We start from the raw sequence: 19174 nt of genomic DNA, 5'->3' as shown, positions 1-19174 counted from the left end.
AGAAACCGGTCCCCGGAAGCTTGTCTCCTTTCTGGTGAAGAATTGGCTTGGTAGTTTGGTCTGCCCTGTTCCCATGATGCACTGGGCCAGGGACAGACTAATTTGCATATAGCCAGGTTCTGAGCTGGGATGGGGCAGTGAGCTAAATAACGGTGGTAACGGCTAAGGCGATCGACCTCGGACCTGGGGATCTGGGTTCGAGTCTCGGTAACGACGCCAATAACCCCCTGTGATTCTGGGCAAATCACTTAATCTCCCCTTGCCTAAAAAAAAATGAAAGTGTGTAACTGGTGCTATGTAAAGCGCTCTGATAACTGATTCGGTTCGGTTCTAGTTCGCGCTATATAAAACTCCCCAAAAAAAAAAAAAAGCCCTGATCTTTGGACTGGGTAAGAGTGGTCTGCTTAATTCAGACGCTCTGTTCATCACCACCCCCTTTTCTGAATCGTTTTTGGCCACTATAGGTGTGGCAGGGTATACTCAGACATGAGTCCCTTGCTCACTGCTCCATCAGGATTCAAGCAAGCCGGGCCGACGACGGCTGAAATGCCAGAAACCGGTCCCCGGAAGCTTGTCTCCTTTCTGGTGAAGAATTGGCTTGGTAGTTTGGTCTGCCCTGTTCCCATGATGCACTGGGCCAGGGACAGACTAATTTGCATATAGCCAGGTTCTGAGCTGGGATGGGGCAGTGAGCTAAATAACGGTGATGGATCAAGCCCTGATCTTTGGACTGGGTAAGAGTGGTCTGCTTAATTCAGACACTGCTTAATTCAGACACTCTGTTCATCACCACCCCCTTTTCTGAATCGTACTTACAAAGGCTCAACAAAGAAAAGCCGAGAAAGCCGAAAAGAAACCAGAGACAAGGCTCTCCACGGCTGGAGTGACTAAAGCACAGAAAGAGATACAGCTGGACATCGCTTCAAATGAGAAAGACACACAGATCACAACGGGTGAACCCCCCCCCCACAAAGATGGTACCGCTATGAGGCAGCCTACCTTAACAGAGTCCTTTTCGTCCAAAATAGCCCCCGTTCCCCCGACTCTAGACGAGGGGACAACCGGCAGTATGAATCATCCAGCCACGTTGAACGCGGAGACGGAAGAAGCCGTCCTCGAGGACGCAAGCGCGCAGTTGCCGGGCAACCGGCAGAGACATCCGAAGCTACCATGCATTTCGCGGGGAACGCCGGCATCACAGAAAAGGAGAGGTCTGTACCCACGGTGAGCGGGGGAGAAGCGGGGGCGGCTGAGGAAGCTCTGAGGGCACTCGAAAGGCAGAACAACACGCAGATGTTAGATGCCTTATTGTCAGTCGAAGTTGGGCTTAATACTGGCATTAACCAAGCTCAGAAAACAAAATGGGGGAGCTTGTTAAGCTTAGACTTGCAACAGGAGCAGGAGCGGGCTGGAAGCAAAGGCTCCAGAGGGGGCTCGCCGATTTCTTTTCCGTTAACGAAGGGACAGATTCTACTGATGTAAGTGAACATGAGGGGGAAAACTCGACGGATGTTACCACTGGCTCAGACACAAGTAGAGGCTCCAGGGACGAAAGTACGCAAAAGAAAAAGAAAATGGGGGCAAGAAGAAACGGAGGGGGGTCTCCGGGCAGCATGAACAAAAAGTTATCATGGGACTATTCAGCCACCTCAGGGATATACCAAGAAAGTGGTCAAAGAGATGGGGCTAATTGGGGGCCAACAGTAAGAACCACACCCCAGAATATAACAATGGAGATGATGTTTGGCACACTAAAACAGATACAGTCTGAGGCCAGGGTGGAAAGTCGGAGAGCAAGGCATGATACAAAAAAGATTCAGGCATCACTCAGAAAGTTAAACAGAAAGTATGAAGAGGTCGAGGAGAGGGTCTCACAGGTGGAAGAGCGAACGGGGAGGCTGGAAGACGAGGTAACGGGCTGGCAGGACTTCAAAAACGAGCAAGGGAAGATTGTGGAAGATCTCTAATGGAAGATCGAAGATTTTGAAAACCGTCAAAGGCGGAACAATGTGAGACTCCTTGGTCTAGAAGAAGGGGTGGAGGGACAAGATCCGAGAGGGTATGTTATTAAACTTCTGAAGGGGGCCTTCCCTGAGTCCCAGTGGCAGTGGGAGATGGAAGTCCAAAGAGCCCACAGATTTCCACTAACAATGAAGAAGAATCGAGGGGCCCAACAAAATGCACTACCTAGGGCTATGCTTGTGTTCTTAGGGAATTTTTTTGCAAGACAGGAGATCATGGATAGAGCCAGGCCAGAGTCTAGGAAAATATATGACGGTGTTACATTTTTCGCCAGGCCTGACTTCTGTCATGTTACAGTTGAGAGAAGATGGAAGTTAAGGCAACTGATCTCCCCTTTCCAGAAACAAGGTGCAGAGGCATATTTATTGTATCCAGCAAGATTAAAGATCATCAATAGGGGGCAGATCAGGATGTTTGTCTCGGAAATCAAAGCAGGGAAATTCCTAGCAGAACTTACTGAACAGCATAAGGGGAGGAATAACAAAGGGAGAAGTCCACCAAAAACACCTTAGGATACATATAGACTGCCAGAGTAAAATGACTGGATAAGGCAGTAGGCAAGGGTAGGAGAGAGAGGCGACACTACAGCCTATAGAGGCTACACATAGGTCATAACTGACCTATTTGCCTGTAGAAGGGGGGGTGGGGACTCAGAGGGAGGGGGAAGAGAGGGGGGAACAGGGGGGGAAGGATGCATGTTTGGCAAATACAGCACACGAGGAGGAAATACATAGGCACAAGGTTTTTGGGGTGAGAGCACTGCACGCAGGGGGTGATGGGAAGACTAACTGGAATAACAGGAAGGGAAGGCATAATAATCTGAGATGGCATTAAGGATTGCCTGTATAAATATCTGCGGCTTAAATGACGGGGGGAAGAGGCAGAAAGTGGCTGCTATGTTAAGAATGTTGAAACTAGACATAATTTGTCTCCAAGAGACGCATATAGAGGGAAACAACAAATATGTGTTAGACCAAATGGGCTTTGAGGTACTAGCCTATACCAGACAAGAAACTACGACAAGGGGGGTGGCCATATTAGCCAAAAGAGGGGCCTTCAAAACAAAGAGGAAAAAAGAGGATCAGTGGGGGAGATGGGTTATGATCGAAGGAGAAACAACGGCAGGATGTTGTACTATTGTTTCCAAGCTCGGGTGGTGTCACGTATGGGGGTGAGCTGTGGGGGCACATTCCTTCACCTAAACTACTAACAACTGAAAATAAATTTTTGAGAAGGATTGTTGCTTTACCACAGAGTACTCCACTACTCCCGCTCAGACTGGATTTGGACATTCGATCTATAACGGAGGAGCTGGGACTAAAGCCCCTGACATTTTGGCGGCGTCTATGGAGCAGTTCAGATCTCACAATCTATAGAACTGAGTTCCAAGAATTTCTGGAGCTACCTAATGCCAAAACAATGCCATGGTTGATTTAGGTTAGAAGAACGCTGGAGGCAATTGGACTTTATGAACTATGGACAGACCCATTAAACATTTCCCTAAAAATTTCAAAAAAGACACTGGCGAGAGCTTATTACGATCACATGCTCTTTAGATCCATGGATAGTGCACGTGCACGGGAGGGGTCATTGTCCAATAAGTTCACGCAAGCTAAAGACTCCTACCACCTCGAAAGCGTCCTAGATGCCATATCTCCACAACTAACTAGGAAACTATTTCTCCAATGGAGATATGGAACCCTCTCTTTAGCATCATTTACAGCATCCTGGTCTTCTCACTCCTCTTCAGAGACCTGCCCGGTTTGTGCCCACTCAAGTGAGAATGACGTTCACGTTGCCTTCTTTTGCAGGGGGTATGCAAGGAGCAGGAAATTTTGGCTAGTCCCTTTACTCAAGAACTTGGGATTCAGAACTTTTCTACCTGCCTACAGAGTCTTAAAGACAGACTTATCCCCTACTGTAGTATTTGCTTTATCAACATTTTTAACCGCCATGTGGTATATCCGATGTCGTTGTTTAAAAATGATGTGTTAGGAACTTGAAGTCTGAACACAGTTTTAAAACTATGTCATATTTTAAATTCAGTTTTAGCTCGATCACCAATGTTGTTTAATATGCCTTTTAAATTTTGTATAGAATTGAATGTATATCTTTTATGATCTTGTGATCGAAATAAAGATTAAATGATGATGATGATGATGCTGAGTTTCTGTCTACGGCTCCACAGATGATGACCCTGAGGTTTTTGAATTTTTAGATCAGGAGTTATCGCTGTGGCCCGAACCGATCATATGTTGTGGGGATTTTAATATTAACGGTTTGATGGGCTTGGGCTTGGGTATGACGGGAGGGGGGATCTATATGGGGAGGAAGAAGAAAATTTGTAAAGCTGTATGTACTTGAGTATCATAATGCATTAGCTGATCTGTGGGCTCAGAAACACCCACCTGGGACGGGGAGCACATATTATTCGGCACCACACAGGTTGGTGGCTAGATTAGATTATTTTTTGATCTCCAGTTCTTTGGTAGGTGGCAGTCAGCTGGAGAGGCTTCCTAAGATATTATTGGATCACAATACGCTGGTGTTAACTCTCCCACAGGTCACTGGGGGGGGGGGAGAAAGCCTTACAACTGGACTTTTGAGAGAGGGCTCCTAAAAGATGAAAATTATGTGAAGAGAATGAGAATTTGGATTAGACAATTTTGGGAGATCAACAGAGGTTCAACCTCAGCTGGCATGGTCTGGGATGCCTTTAAGGCTGGTGTCAGGGGGGAAACCCTTTGCTACACTCTTCAAAGGACTAAGAAGGAGAAAGATGAAATGGATACAAACCTAAGGGACTTAACAGACCTAGAAGACTGCCTAATTCTAGCCATCGCTAATCAAGACCCACTGGAAGATATTTTGTTAAATATAGAGCTGAATAAGGCAGATGCATGCGAAAATATAGTTAGGAGAACTGCAGCCAACTACTTAGCTAAAAGGGAGAAAAGCTATGAGTACAATGAGAGAATTGGGCATCTCCTTGCGATTCGGACTAGACAGAACTTAGCGGCAGGGGGAATAAAGGAAATAAAGAATAAGGCGGGAGTTGTAGTAAATAAGGTAGCAGATATACAGGAGGTTTTTAGGGAGTTTTACATCACGCTTTATGAACAGACTCTGACAAATACAAAACTGGAGACTACGGAGTATCTGAAAGATATAATACACGCAGTGTTACAAGACGAGGAGAAGGAAAAACTAGATCTCATCTTTACAGCACAAGAAGTACAGGGAGCGGTGAACAACCTCCCCTCCGGGAAAGCCACAGGCCCAGACCAAATCCCGGCAGAATTTTATAACATTTTTGGGGATATTCTGGGGAGAGATATGTACGAAACTTTTATTCAGGCACAGACAGGAAAATCAGTCCCACAATCCTGGGCAGGGGCGGATATCATTGTGATATTAAAGAAAAATAAACCCCCGCTAGAATCTGGGTCTTACTGACCGATAACGCTTATGAACGCGGATGCAAAAATGTATTCGAAAACACTTGCACAAAGGTTAAGCAGGATTATAGAGCACTTAGTGAGCACATCACAGCACGGGTTGATCCCAGGGAAGGGGACCACACAGCACACAAGGCAAATGATCACTATTTTAGACGCCATGGGGGTTGCAGGGGATCCTGTCGCGGCTATATTTCTGGATGCGGGGAAGGCCTTCGACATGGTCTCCTGGAAATACCTATGGGAGGTAATGGAGTGGTTTGGGATTGGTAATGGGTATATTAAGGCAATCCAGGCTCTGTACTCAGATCCTACTGCTAGAATAAGAATCAATAAAGGATACACTGAGGCAGTGCAGATAAAGCGTGGGACAAGACAGGGATGCCCCGCATCCCCGCTGCTCTTCGCCCTGTATATTGACCCTATTTTGCGTAGACTGGAAAAAAACGATATGATTTCTCCAATTAAGCTACATGATATAAATTATAAAGTATTCGCGTATGCGGATGATGTGGCCATCATCACAAATAATCTAGATACAGCTCTTCCGGAGATAGAGAGGGAAGCAACAAGCTTTGGAGCAATCTCAGGATACCCAATCAATAGAGAGAGAACCCAAATAGTCCAGAATAGATTCATGACATTTCAAAACACCAGAGTGGTCGATGAAGCAACATATTTAGGAATAAAAGTCACTGCAGATTTAGACAACCTGGTGGAGATTATTATGAGACCCCTAGTAAATAAAGTAAAGGAAAATACAGAAAGGATACATAAATTACACCTGACGTTGATGGGTCCTATAAACGTGGTTAAAATGATTACATTTCCAAAGTTCTTGTACTTGTTTAGAGCTATTCCACTGTTTTTTGATCATCTATGGTTTAACAAAATAGAAGCAATAGTAAACAAATTTATTTGGGCACCTGGTAAGACCAGGAGGGCATATCAACACCTTACACTACCAAGAGAAAAAGGGGGATGGGGGGCACCTGATTTTAGGCTTTTTTATTGGGCTGTAGCCATGCAGGATTTCCAGGGATTAATTGGGAGCGGTGGTACAGAGCAGGGGGATGCTACAATGGGATTCACTAATGTTTATACTGCACTACTGGGCGAAGGGGCTAAAAACGGATTTATGAACACAATTGACTTCAGCTATTTCAAACACACAAGATTTAAAACTTTACAAGCTGCTTATAGCATCTGGAAGGTGATCGCAAAGAAAATAGGCATAGGAAGGCATAATAGTTATACACGTTTGTATACGAATATATCTCTACCTGGAGATATTTTTAGGGATTCGTGATGAGGGACTGGGACAATAAAGGGATCAAGAAGATTGGGAACCTTATGGACCAACAGGGGGGAATCCTGCAGTTTCATGAGATTCAAAGTAAATTTAGGGTAGCAAACAATAGCTTTTTTAAATATCTTCAGATTAGAAGTTATCTTTCAAACAAACAGGGAGGGGCATTGGGCTTTGGTACTTGTCGTAAAATGGACTATATAGAGCGTAACACTCACTGTACAATCCAACACTTATACGCAGAACTGGGTGTATACAAAAGCGACGACAGAGATAAATATGTCAGGAAGTGGGCGGAAAAAGTGGGTTTACAACCGGAAGGGTTTCAGTTGTCCCTAGATCTGGGTCGCACAGTCTTATGCTCAGCAACCTTACAGTCACAGCATTATAAGACCCTGTACTCGCTCTACCATACCCCAGCTAGAATTGCACAATGGGGAGGCAACTCAGGGATAACATGTCCACGCTGTGATTCAGCGAATACAGACATTATTCATTTGTTCTCGCAATGCCCACAATTGTATTCTTTGAAAAAAGATATTGAGAAATTTATTGATGTATCGCTGGGTCTCAAAATTAAGTTCTCAGATGAGTTATTACTGTTGGGGGTATTGGTAGGGACAGAGGTTATTCATATGGAGTTTATGTTTATGGCAACCGCAGTCTATCGTATATGCATAGCAACATCATGGCTTGATAGGGTCCCACCAACCTTCCAAACATGGATCGCTCGGCTATTGTCAACTTATAACTTAGAAAAAGCAATATATGATAGAAAGGGAAAAAGAGGTAGAACTCTGGGCAGAAAGATTTGGCATCCATTTGCAAACTGGAAAAACGGGCTGATAAACCGGGAAGGGGGGACTGCCGCTATGACCTATACAGTTGAAGATATGGGTTCAAAAGTACGCACATTTTTGTTCATTTTATGGTTTCAATTTCCTGCTGTGTCAAGATTTCATTTGTAATTATCTGTAAATACTGGTGTCAGTACGGTAATGATTCAAAATGTATAAGTGTGCTGTAACATGCATTGTTTTTTTGGGGAAAAATGTTATAAAAACTTTTTATAAAAAATAAAAAAAAATGTAATTTGCATCTATCAAGCTCTCTTCCTTCAGTGTTCTCTGCTTTTCTACAATCTGGTTGGGATAGATGGCTAGAACCCAAAACTTCTCTAGAACCTAAATTCAGAGTAGCAAGTGATGCTAAAGTTTAACACACTAATTATGCTGTATTGACACCACTGCCCACTCTCACTTCAAGTATAGGTATGGTTTGCCCACGAAACACTGTGTCTGAAATGGATCCTAGATGCATTTTTCGCTAAGGAAGTAACGCTAAATGTAACACAGCGCAAAGAGCAGTAGCTGCCTGCGCTCTATTCCTGTTCTCTTGTGGTAGGCAATTTTACCCCAAATTTCACTAAATTACGCAAGCGCAATCGCATAACTCACTAATTTCACATCACAGAAAGATATATGCAGGACTTTTTGGCTGTCCCCATTTCGCCTGATAGCATTATCGAAGCCATAGATGCTCTTCGTGGCTCCTCTGCTCCTGGATTGGACGGCTTCTCGGCCGACTTTAATAAGGAATATAAAGACATTTTGGTCCCGAGAGTGATTGAGGTCTATGCAGAGTCACTTGAGACAGGCACACTTCCCCCGATGTTTAGAGAAGCGGTAATCATTCTTCTTCCCAAACCCGGAAAAGACCTAGTTTTATGCAGATCCTACAGACCACTGTCACTTTTAAACTCCGATTATAACATTTTGGCTAAAGTCATTGCTATACGATTGTCGTTACTGATGGAATCCATCATTGTTCCGGCGCAATCTGGTTTTGTCCCCCATAGGTCCACCTCTCTCAATCTTCGTACCTTGTTTACGGTGCTGCATAGAATTGACCCTGACACTCCGGCGGCCGCTATCATAATGGATGCTGAAAAAGCGTTTGACTCCCTGGAATGTCCCTTTTTTTCGGTTATGAGACACATGGGTATGCCGGAATGCTTTGCCACTACAGTGGCGCTGTTATACACTAAACCCACTGCCAGGCTACGCCTAAATGGTACTCTCTCCGAGCCCTTCACTCTGTCACGCGGCACCAGGCAGGGGTCCCCACTGTGCCCGCTAATATTCATATTGGCTATGGACTCTTTGGTCCGTCATTTCCGAGAAAAACATATACATCGTGGGCTCCAGTTCCACACAGGCCCCCTCCTGGTTTCGCTTTATGCGGACGATACTGTTCTATATGTTCAAACACCTCACGTGAACCTGGAGCCCCTGATCCTAGAAATTACAAGGTTTGGCAAATTCTCCGGACAATGCATTCATTGGCATAAATCAGTCATTTTTCCTCTCACGGTTGGCACAACCGCCTGACCTTGTGCGTTCCCACTAACATGGTGCAGTGATGCGGTGAAATACCTCGGGGTCTATATTCATCTTGATACGGACGCCATGATCAGGTTGAACTAATAACATACCCATTCCCCTCACTAACACCTTTTTTTGCGCAATTGCGGTCGTTACTACTGTGCCTTGTCTGGGCGGACAAGACAACTCGGGTCCGATGGCAGACCCTGGTGCTACCGTACGAGAGAGGGGGGTTTGGAGTCCCCGATTTCCGTTTGTATTATCTAATAGCACAATGTTGTTATGCCTACGTCTGGTTTCACCCAGATGCTCGCGTCCCGGAGGACGATCTAGTACTTCCACGCCCCCTGTCCAATGTCCTGCCTACGGGATTTCCTCGGGACCCCCAAGATATTCAAACAGTTTCTACCACTTGCTGGGCATGGGATAAGCTGCTCAGATTGCTCAGGCTGAAGCGACTTTATTCTCCAGCTTTGCCCCTCCCTAACCCTTCCTGGCCGCCGATCAAGGGTGAAGTTCTGGTCCAGCGCACATTGGGAAAATTTGGCATCAATACGATTGGGGATCTGTTTCCCGAAGGTCACGTTTTGTCTGTGTCTGAAGAAGCACGTTTTGCGGATTGCTCCTTTATGGACACCTTTGTACTAAAGCGCATATACTCAATGCTTCGTGCCACTTTCCCTTCATTTCCTATGGCTCCTGATCCCACTCCCCCACTAAGATTATTACTACAGAACCCCACCGGCGCACACTTGGTGTCTAAATTATACAAACAATGCGGGCGACCAGACCAGTGTCTGACTCCAGGGTGAGAGAGGCTTGGGAGGCTGACGTGGGTGGACCCATTACTGATGACCAGTGGGAGTGGTGTTGCAGAGCCACTAAAGAAATCTCCCTAAACAGCAGACACAAGCTACTCCACTTCAAATTTCTGCGCAGAATGTACCACACACCCGCCCACTCCCACAGGATTGACCATAACAGACCCCATCATTGTCCTAAATGTTTAGCCCCCTTTGCGGATTTTGTCCACCTGGCTTGGACCTGCCCAAAGATACATCGTTACTGGTCCTTGGTCCACTCTACATTGGGAGAAATACTGTCCATGCAGTTACAACCTATGCCTGAGATTGCACTGTTAGGGTATGTTGCTAACTTCCCCAAGAAGATCAGAAACTGGCGGCCTTGGGCTTCCTACTAGCCAAACGCAAAATTGCATTGTTGTGGGGAAGCAAGAGGGCTCCTACTTTACAGGCGTGGCTCTGTAGTCTGGCTTTTTGCAACACAAATAGCGAAGAGTACTCTACCCTAGTCCCCAGTGCCTCCCGTCCTACAGATATTTGGGGCCATACCGAGCTTACTTAGCTAGAAAGCGGGCTGAACAGGAGACCCTATTGTCTAATGGTATTACTCCTGAAGGTGTTGACTAAACCTTTGCTTGATAGAGGGGCTGAAATTATGTATTGCTTTTATGTATCCTGCTGAGACTGATATGTCCTCATCATGACTGTTCAATGTTAACAATGATTGATGTCATTCTTTACTCCCATTCTTCTTGCATTTTTGTGTATGATGATGTACCCTTGATGTTTGATTTGGGGTGAATACGAGCGAGGACAGGTTAGAAATTAGGTGGTTATTTACAGCGTGCGAGAGAAATGGGTTGTTTAAAAATTGAAAAAAGCAATTGTCAGCAAGAAGATGGATAATGTGCAGCGTGGAGCACACAGTTTAAACAAACAGAACAAGGGTTTGAGAAAAAGGTTAAGGAAAGGTGGGATATATTGAGGGGGTTGAGTAGGATAGGTTTATATGTGAGAGGAAAGATTTGAGGGTATGTCTGCGCTTAATAGGAGTGTTTAGTAGACAGAAGAAAGGATGATGGTTTAATTTGGAAAGAGGAGTGTGTGTTCAGGGCAATGTTCAATGAATAGAGCGAGTGATTGGGAAGGTGTAATAGATGTAAAGAAGTGGGATTGCACTGTGAAAACGGTTCTGGTTACTGCGCAATGGAGCGCAAACATAATTCTAAAGGTATTAATCGGATTGTGACGATTATGTTTAACTTTCATAGAAATGTTTTGAATGTTGTTGCATAATATATTATATTTTGGTTAATGGATTTGTAATGTATGTTTTACTATCATTTGTAGTTACCCCTGACGAAGGGCCCCAGCAGCCCGAAATGCATTGGGTTTTTAATAAAAACTGCTTTGGATGAACAACACGCTTTTACGTATTCTTGAAGAGAGGTCCGGATGGGCACATCTTGTATATGAGAAACTTTTGAAAATTGCATTACCGTGTACACGGAAAACACTGGATTAAAGTAAAAGATGGAATAAAACAGCAGAATAAATGGAGTAATATGGTTTAAAAAGATAATACAGAATTTGAAGAAGTCACATAAGGCTGTGCTGCTGGTTTTGTGGTGAAATTTCACCCCAATAATTGATGCATCCTAGTGCCCTTGACGCTGCCGAATTTTGTTTTTTCTCTTTGTGATTTTGTACATAACTCGGTTACAAGATGAACCTACTGTACAAGATCTGTTGTCAATAATGCTGGGAACTAAGCTATAAGGATTAATCCTTTTTGTTATTTCGCAAAAATGGAAAAATAAAAGTAAAAAAATAAAAAAATTAGCTTTATGTACGCAACTTCGACAGTATGTCCTATAATTGGTTAGTATAGGATAATTGGCTCCTATTTCTGAACAGCAAGCAGATCCAGTGGTGCAGGAAAATAGTCCACAGACTACTAACATTATCATAGGCAAAAGCGCTCACAAAGCGAGACAAAATTCCATTCTGGATTGCTCATAAAACTAATCAGTTGAAAGCAGTCTATTCTCACAGAACACCCCAGGATAAGCACAGGATGTTAACTATGTGTTTTCCACTTTGGATGGTACCACCCATGGAAGAGTATACTACTTACGGAACAATATTTGCAAGTATTTATACTATTATGCATGACACACCCTTATTAGTGGCATTACCAGAGGTGCTAGATCAGATCCAAAATGAGTATGGAGCTGCACCTGCTCTAGAGTTAGGGAAGAAATTATTGGATAAATGTGAAACTGTCTCCTCAATAGTTCTGAGTAATGTTCATGGAGAAGCTGCAGTTCTGGCAGTATGCCATCTGTTGGCAGCAGTTCCTTTTCACAGTTATGAATGGGAACTTACTAATGTTATTTCAGAATTTACATTTAAGAGTTCCTGTAAGAGGAAAGCTGCACCAGAGACTAAAAAGGAGCAGAAAGCAAAACAAAAAAGGACTGTCTCTCCTCCATCGCAGGAGCTTATCAGGATTCAATATAATTTTAGGGACTATGATAAAATTAGAAATTCAGATCAGTATCCTATTAGCTGTTCCTCCCATGCTATTCAGAACTCTGGACAGGAAAAGTGAAGAAAATAGTGGATGGCGTAACTATTGCAGAAACACCAAGTAGTACATCAAGCAAAAAAAGTGAACCCACACGTGAAGGAAAAGTTAGAGTATAAAGAAGAAAGAGAAGCATTCATACTCAAAGGCACACTTTAAGACAAAGAAAGGGGTTGGTGTAGCAAAAACAAACAGTCCTGCAAACTACAGATACTTCAGCAAAATGGGACTTAGCTGGTAGCACTTCCGGACAGCACAGCAGAAGGGACGATAGTTCTCCAGATTCTCAATGAGCATCAGGCCATGACGCCAACTAAAGAATACATACAGGCTGAGATACTATATGCACATATAGACCCTTGAAGTAGAAGTCACGATGTTATCAGATGCATATGACATCATTTTTGCAGAGGATTATTGGCCTCTGGCTTTTGCAAGGGATGGAGCTGGAGGGGAGGATTCCCTGAGGATTTCTCCTCAGTACCTGAAGAATTCAAGGAAAAATATTCAAGCGATTGGGCATTCAAACATGCTGCATTGTATAGAAACCAAGAGTGGTGGGGCAAAGAATCTGTTCCATTTGTGATTCCCTTAAAGAGTGAGCCCTAGGTAGGGGCTCAATATCCTTTAAAGACAGAAGCTAAGTGAAATATCAAAGGTATTTTAGATCAGCTACAATATTAAAGCATACAAATACCTTGTAATTCCAGAATGAATATCCCTCTTTTTCTATTGAAACCTGATAATTCATAGTCTTAGATTATAGAAATGTAAATGCACATACAGGCACACATGCTGTAAAGAAATTCTCATAGGGCTGCATTAATGATGACTCTAGTGAGAACAATATATAAAACAACCCTAGATATATCTAACGGAATCTTTTGTTAAAATATAATGTCATATCACAGTATCTACTTCCTTCAATTTAGCAGTTTTCAATACACATATACATGATTGCCAGAAAGGTATCAGAACAACCCTGTTTTTTTTTCAGCATGAATAATAGAAACCTTACAAGACAATCCTGAGTCTCCTTGGAGTAACAATGTATGTGTCTGATCTTGATATCCCTGGAAAGGTGACAGAGTTCCAAACATCTGATTGTTTAACTCGCATCACTTTGTTGGAGACTGTTGAAGACAATATAACTAAATCTTTGTGTAGTTTAAGTTTGGTTTGAATATAAAGAATAAATAAAGTTATAGTAAATTAAAGGTAGTGCATAAATAATACATTTAATGTATAGCTATTACTTTAGAATTTCTAATGCTTGTGTAATTTAATTTTGGTTTGTATAGAAAGAATATAGTTTTCCTAACTACAACTACGGTTTAACCTTTGTTTTTTTCTTTGAATTTTTATGTTTAAAAAAAAATAAAATTAAAATGTGTTTCAAATCGTAGAGTCTAGTGTCATTCAGAGAAGTGTCTTTAAGTGGAGTGTCATACAGTAGAGTGGAGGAGAGTGCTCTTTAGTGTAGTGTCATAGAGTGTTGTATTGTACAGTGGAGTAGAGTGGAGTGGCATAGTGTACAATGGAGTAAAGTGTCATAGAGTGGAGTTGTTTGCTGTACAGTACAGTGGTGTGCAGTACAATAGACTGGAGAGGCACAGTGTAGAGTCGAGTAAACTGTCATAAATTGGAGTGGCATTTCTCACATTACAGTGAAGAGGTGTGTTGTATAGTGTTGAAAAGTGTCGTAGAGTGGAGTAGAGTGTTGTACTGTGAAGTGTAGGGGCATAGAGCGGAGTAGAGGGTTGTACAGTGTAGTGTAGGGGCATAGAAAGGAAAACAGTGCGGTAATATCACAGAGTGTAGTAGAGCCCTGTAGAGTGAAGTTGCATAGATTGGAGTAGAGTGTGGTAGACTGGAGCAGTGTACAGTGGAGTGTCGCACAGTGGCATAGAGTAGGGTAAAGTCCACTGCAGTTCAGTGGAGTGGAGTCCAGTGGCTTAGCTTAGATTGCATTACTGTGTTGTTGAGTAGAGTGGGATGAAGTGGAGTAGAGTGGACTGGCACAGCATATAGTGGAGCAAAGTGTTGTAGAGTGGAGTGTCACAGAGTATATTACAGTGTTGTACAATGGAGTAGCATGGAGTAGAGTGCGGTACAGTAGGGTAGAGTGGAGTGGCATAGGCTGTCGTAGAGCTCAATGGCATACAGTAGTGTACAGTAGAGTGATTTAGAGTGCAGTACTGGAGTACAGTAGACTAGAATGGAGTAGTGCTGTACACTAAAGGGGTGTACAGTAGAGTGGCATACACGGGAGTGGTGTAAAGTGGAATGCATACAGTGGACTGTCATAGAGTGGAATGGTGTAGAGTGGAGTGGGGTAGAGTGGTATTGTGTATAGTGAAGTGGCCTAATGTAGAGTGGGGTAAAGTGGAGTGATGTACCCTGTAGTGACATACAGGGGTGTAGTGTAGAATGGAATAGCATACAGTGAAGTGGTGTAGATTTAGGTGACGTACAGTGGAGTGGGGCACAGTGGAGTGGCATAGACTGGAGTGGTATACAGTGGGGTGGTTTAGAGTGGAGAAGCATTAAGTGAAGAGGTGTACGGTGGAGTGGGGTATGATGGAGTGGTGCAGAGTGGAATAGCATAGAGTGAAGTGGCGTAGAGTGTAGTTGCATACAGTGGTATAGTGGAGAGGGGTACAGTAGGCTGGCGTAGAGTGGAGTGGCGTACAGTGGAGGGGTGTCGAGTGTAAAAGTGTACAGTGGACTGGCACAGACTGGAGCGTTGTATAATAGAGTGGCATACAGTAGAATAGCATGTTTCTCAAGTAGCTATAACTCATGCCCTAAGCTAACTATAACTCTCCACCAGGCACGTTTTCTCGTGAAAAATGTTATAGAAAATGTTGCACAGATATTAACAATGATGTCATAGAAGATGTCATGAGTGTTGTAATAAGTGGGGTAATAAGCAGTGCATGGCAAGGGTGCGAGATATAGTTACCTTAGGGCACGAGTTATAGTTACTTGAGATAACTCTAACTATGACTGCTGAATTCCTATGGTTTTGTGTGCATAAAATCTGAACCTACCTACAACATCCTTGTATCCTTTTTTTTTTTTAGTTAATTTCTGCAGTTTTTTAATGTTATTTCCTAACTTTAACGTACCTGTAACATTAGCTTTTTCAGTGAATTTCTATCGTTTTTTTCAACATAAATTAATATTTAATTACCATTTGTTAACCCACTGCTGCCACAAATGGCATTTGGCCATGTGCGGCAGGGGGTGAGGGGGCTGGCTGCAGTGGGCAACTACCCATATGCAGCCAACTCCAAGCCACACACAGCAGGGGATTGGCCACAAGGCCTAATCTGTGGCCAGTCCCTGTGGTCAACTCCCCAAAATTCAGCCAACCCTTAAGCCCCCTCCCTGGGCCACTTTTGGCCCCAGGCACCCCATCCCCAGGACCTGGTGCATTTTTTAGGGGGAAGGGCACAGGCCCACCTACCAGGGCCACTTTTGGCACTAGGGACCTCGTCCCCTGTGGCCCATCAGCGGTCGATGCTCCCAGGTAGCCGCAGTTGGGCGTTGAGGGGGAGGAGGGTTGAACAAAATCACTTACCTGCCTCTCCTCCGTCCTCTTCTTAGTTTCTTCTGTGGAAACAGGAATCACCCAGGCTCCCAGGCTCCCCATAGCCAATCACAACGCTGCAATGCAGCATTGTGATTGGTCGGAGCGCTGTGGTTTGGCGCTCAGCCAGGGAATGGGAGCCTGGGCATGTTCTCCATGCAGGCTGTAATGCAGCCTACATGAAAAACATGCAAAGTACACATGAATGTATAGCCTGCCCGATAGAGACATACAGTGGGAAATTACATTGCTCCAGCCAACAGTGAGCAGCTAAAAATGCTGCTCCATGCGGGTGGGAGCAATATTCAGATCTGTTTCCCTGCCTGCATCACTGCGGGCTGTGAAACAGATCCGACGTCCACTCTCAGCTGGGAGCAGACTTTGTGTTTGCTCTCTTTTGCTGGGAGCTTTCAAATTGTTCAATGCACCACTCATGCACTCATTCAATCATCCATGCATGACCCATGCACTTCTTTAATCAATATACACATACTCATGCAGTCAATCATTCATGCAGTTTATCTGTTTTTAACCATCAAAGGCGTTTCTGAAAAGAACCTGTGTTTTGGGGGGGTTTGGGGTTTTTCAAAGTTTTTTTTACTTTTTTTGTATTTTTTATCAAATAAAATAGCAACTAGGAAAACAAAATTGTAACAGAAAGCACCAAAAACAGTGCAAAAAATGCAGAAAAGGAAATGAAAAATTAGTAAGTGCGCTGTCTTGCTGCTTCTAATATCTTATCAACACATTGCTCTCCAGCTATTAGAGTTACATTACAGACCAGGCAATAAGTGCCCACCTCCTTCAAGTTCGGATACATTTCAGGCTTTTGCTGATGAACGTTTGCAGGAAATGGCTCTCCGGGCATAGATGGTGCAGCACTGAAGGTTGATGGTTGCTCCCATTCTCTCTCAGGTTGCGCTCTCTTCTTTTGTTTTTTGTGGCTTGTCTTCAGATGGTAAATGTAAATGTAAATGTATGTGTCTTGTAAAGCGCACTGCTGCCCTGAGGCGTCGTTGCGCTGTAGACCACTGGGGAACCCATCCTGGCTATCCCTATGAGATGGTCCCTACTGGGTATCTCCAAGGTGAAACCAGGCATCCCCGGCGAATGTGGGGGGCCGTTGTAGAGATGAGGCAAGCTAATGTCCAGAGTTGCCGAGTGTGATCCCTGGTTAGAGTAGGCACCGAGGCGAGAATTATCGAGTCCGCTGACCCTGGTCCACGACCCTGCCGCGTCGGGAATTGAACCCTGGTCCCGGGCCGTTCTCTGCTTCCGGGTCTGCCGCCTCTAACCAGTGAGCCACACCATACAGTATAGTGGTACAGCATAGCGGTTGTTCCACAAGAATATTTCTTACCACTACCTCTAAAAAAAAGTCTTAGTCAGGGTCACTGGAATTATGTGGCAGGAAATTATGCGGCATAATGTGGCACATTTTGTAATAGTAGTATTACTTCATTATTTCATCTTTTTTAAACTTGGTACACTCTGTGGGCATTCGTTGCACCCCTTTGGTACCAGTTTAGCATCCAAACATAGCAATATGCAATAGAAAGGTGACCAGTTCAGCTTTCCAAAGGGCCTTTCACTTCGCAGCAACCCGTCATCGCATTTTTTGTAACTTTTGAACCGTTTGAGCTAAAAACACATTTGTTTTGTTAAAATCTGCAAATTATGCAGTAGATGATGGAAAATGTGGCAAATCAAAAATTTTGCGAAAATCGCCGTGACTGCACAATCGCATAATTCCAGTGGCCCTAGTCTTAGTGCACAAGGTGCACTTTACCAGTTTGGCTACAGTTTTAGATTGCCCGGACGGGATGGCAATACTCTCCTTTCTTGTAAGTAGCTCTTCATTAGAGGACTCCCTCTCCTCCAGCTGCTTCCTCCTGCTCCTCAGGCTGACGATCCACATCTTCAGCTGCTGTTGATGCCATTTTATTTGATAAAAAATACAAATAAACTTGTGAAAACAAGTCATTATTATAAAGTACACAACAGCTCTTGGAATACTGCTAACTGCAGCTAGAATATTCAAGAAGCAAGAAACAGGTGGAAACTTCCTTTGAAGTAAAATGAAAGGTGTCTCCTCCAATCACATCTCTTTGTTTTGAGGTCACATGATTTTCGCGCGCGTGTCAAAGTGATCATAAACACCAACCCCATTGTGAACACCGATATTGCATGGAAAACGCAAAAGTAACTTAAAAAGTGTTTTATAATAACATTTCTTAAAGAAATACATGCTTCTATAGTATAATATTTAAATACCGATGACAATCACTAATTAAAATATCTTTATATATGTGTATCATACTTTTAAATAATCATAATATTTGCGATCAATCGTGTCACAGGAAGCTACATGTCGCAGCATCATGCCAGACACTGTCATCATCGGAGAGAACGGCATCGTCATGAACAATAAAAATAATTAAAAGAACAAAAAATGATGGGAAAATAAAAAATACAAAATAAAAAACATAGAAATTCACACAAAAAACAAAGGTTATAGGGACGTTATAGTTAGGAAATAGAATTTAAAAAACCATACAAATCCACTAAAAAAGCAAAGGTTACAGGAACGTTATAGTTACTCTCACGTTTCACCCATACAAACCAGTGAAATTCAGAAGTTATAGTTAACTGGGCTAACTATAACTTATGCCCATGCAGTGCACTGCTTATGACCTCACATATTACATCCATCATGACATAGCCAATAATATCACTTGTGACATCACTAATGACATCTCAAATGACATCACTGATGACATCATCCACAGAATCATTCACACACCCACTCACACCCCATACAACCTCTCATACACCCACTGACACACCCACAAAACCACTCACATTCCCACTCACTCAGTCACCCATAAAGCCACTCACACACCCACTCACTCACCTATACAGCCACTCACACATCCACTAAGTCACCCACACAGCTACTCAGACACCCACTCTCACACAGATACACACAGTCACACGGCGACTCACATAAACT

This window comes from Lissotriton helveticus, chromosome 4_1, assembly GCF_964261635.1.
Source record: "Lissotriton helveticus chromosome 4_1, aLisHel1.1, whole genome shotgun sequence".
Classification (NCBI taxonomy): domain Eukaryota; kingdom Metazoa; phylum Chordata; class Amphibia; order Caudata; family Salamandridae; genus Lissotriton; species Lissotriton helveticus.
The sequence above is the reverse complement of the archived record's forward strand: the minus strand, read 5'-3'. Positions refer to the sequence as shown.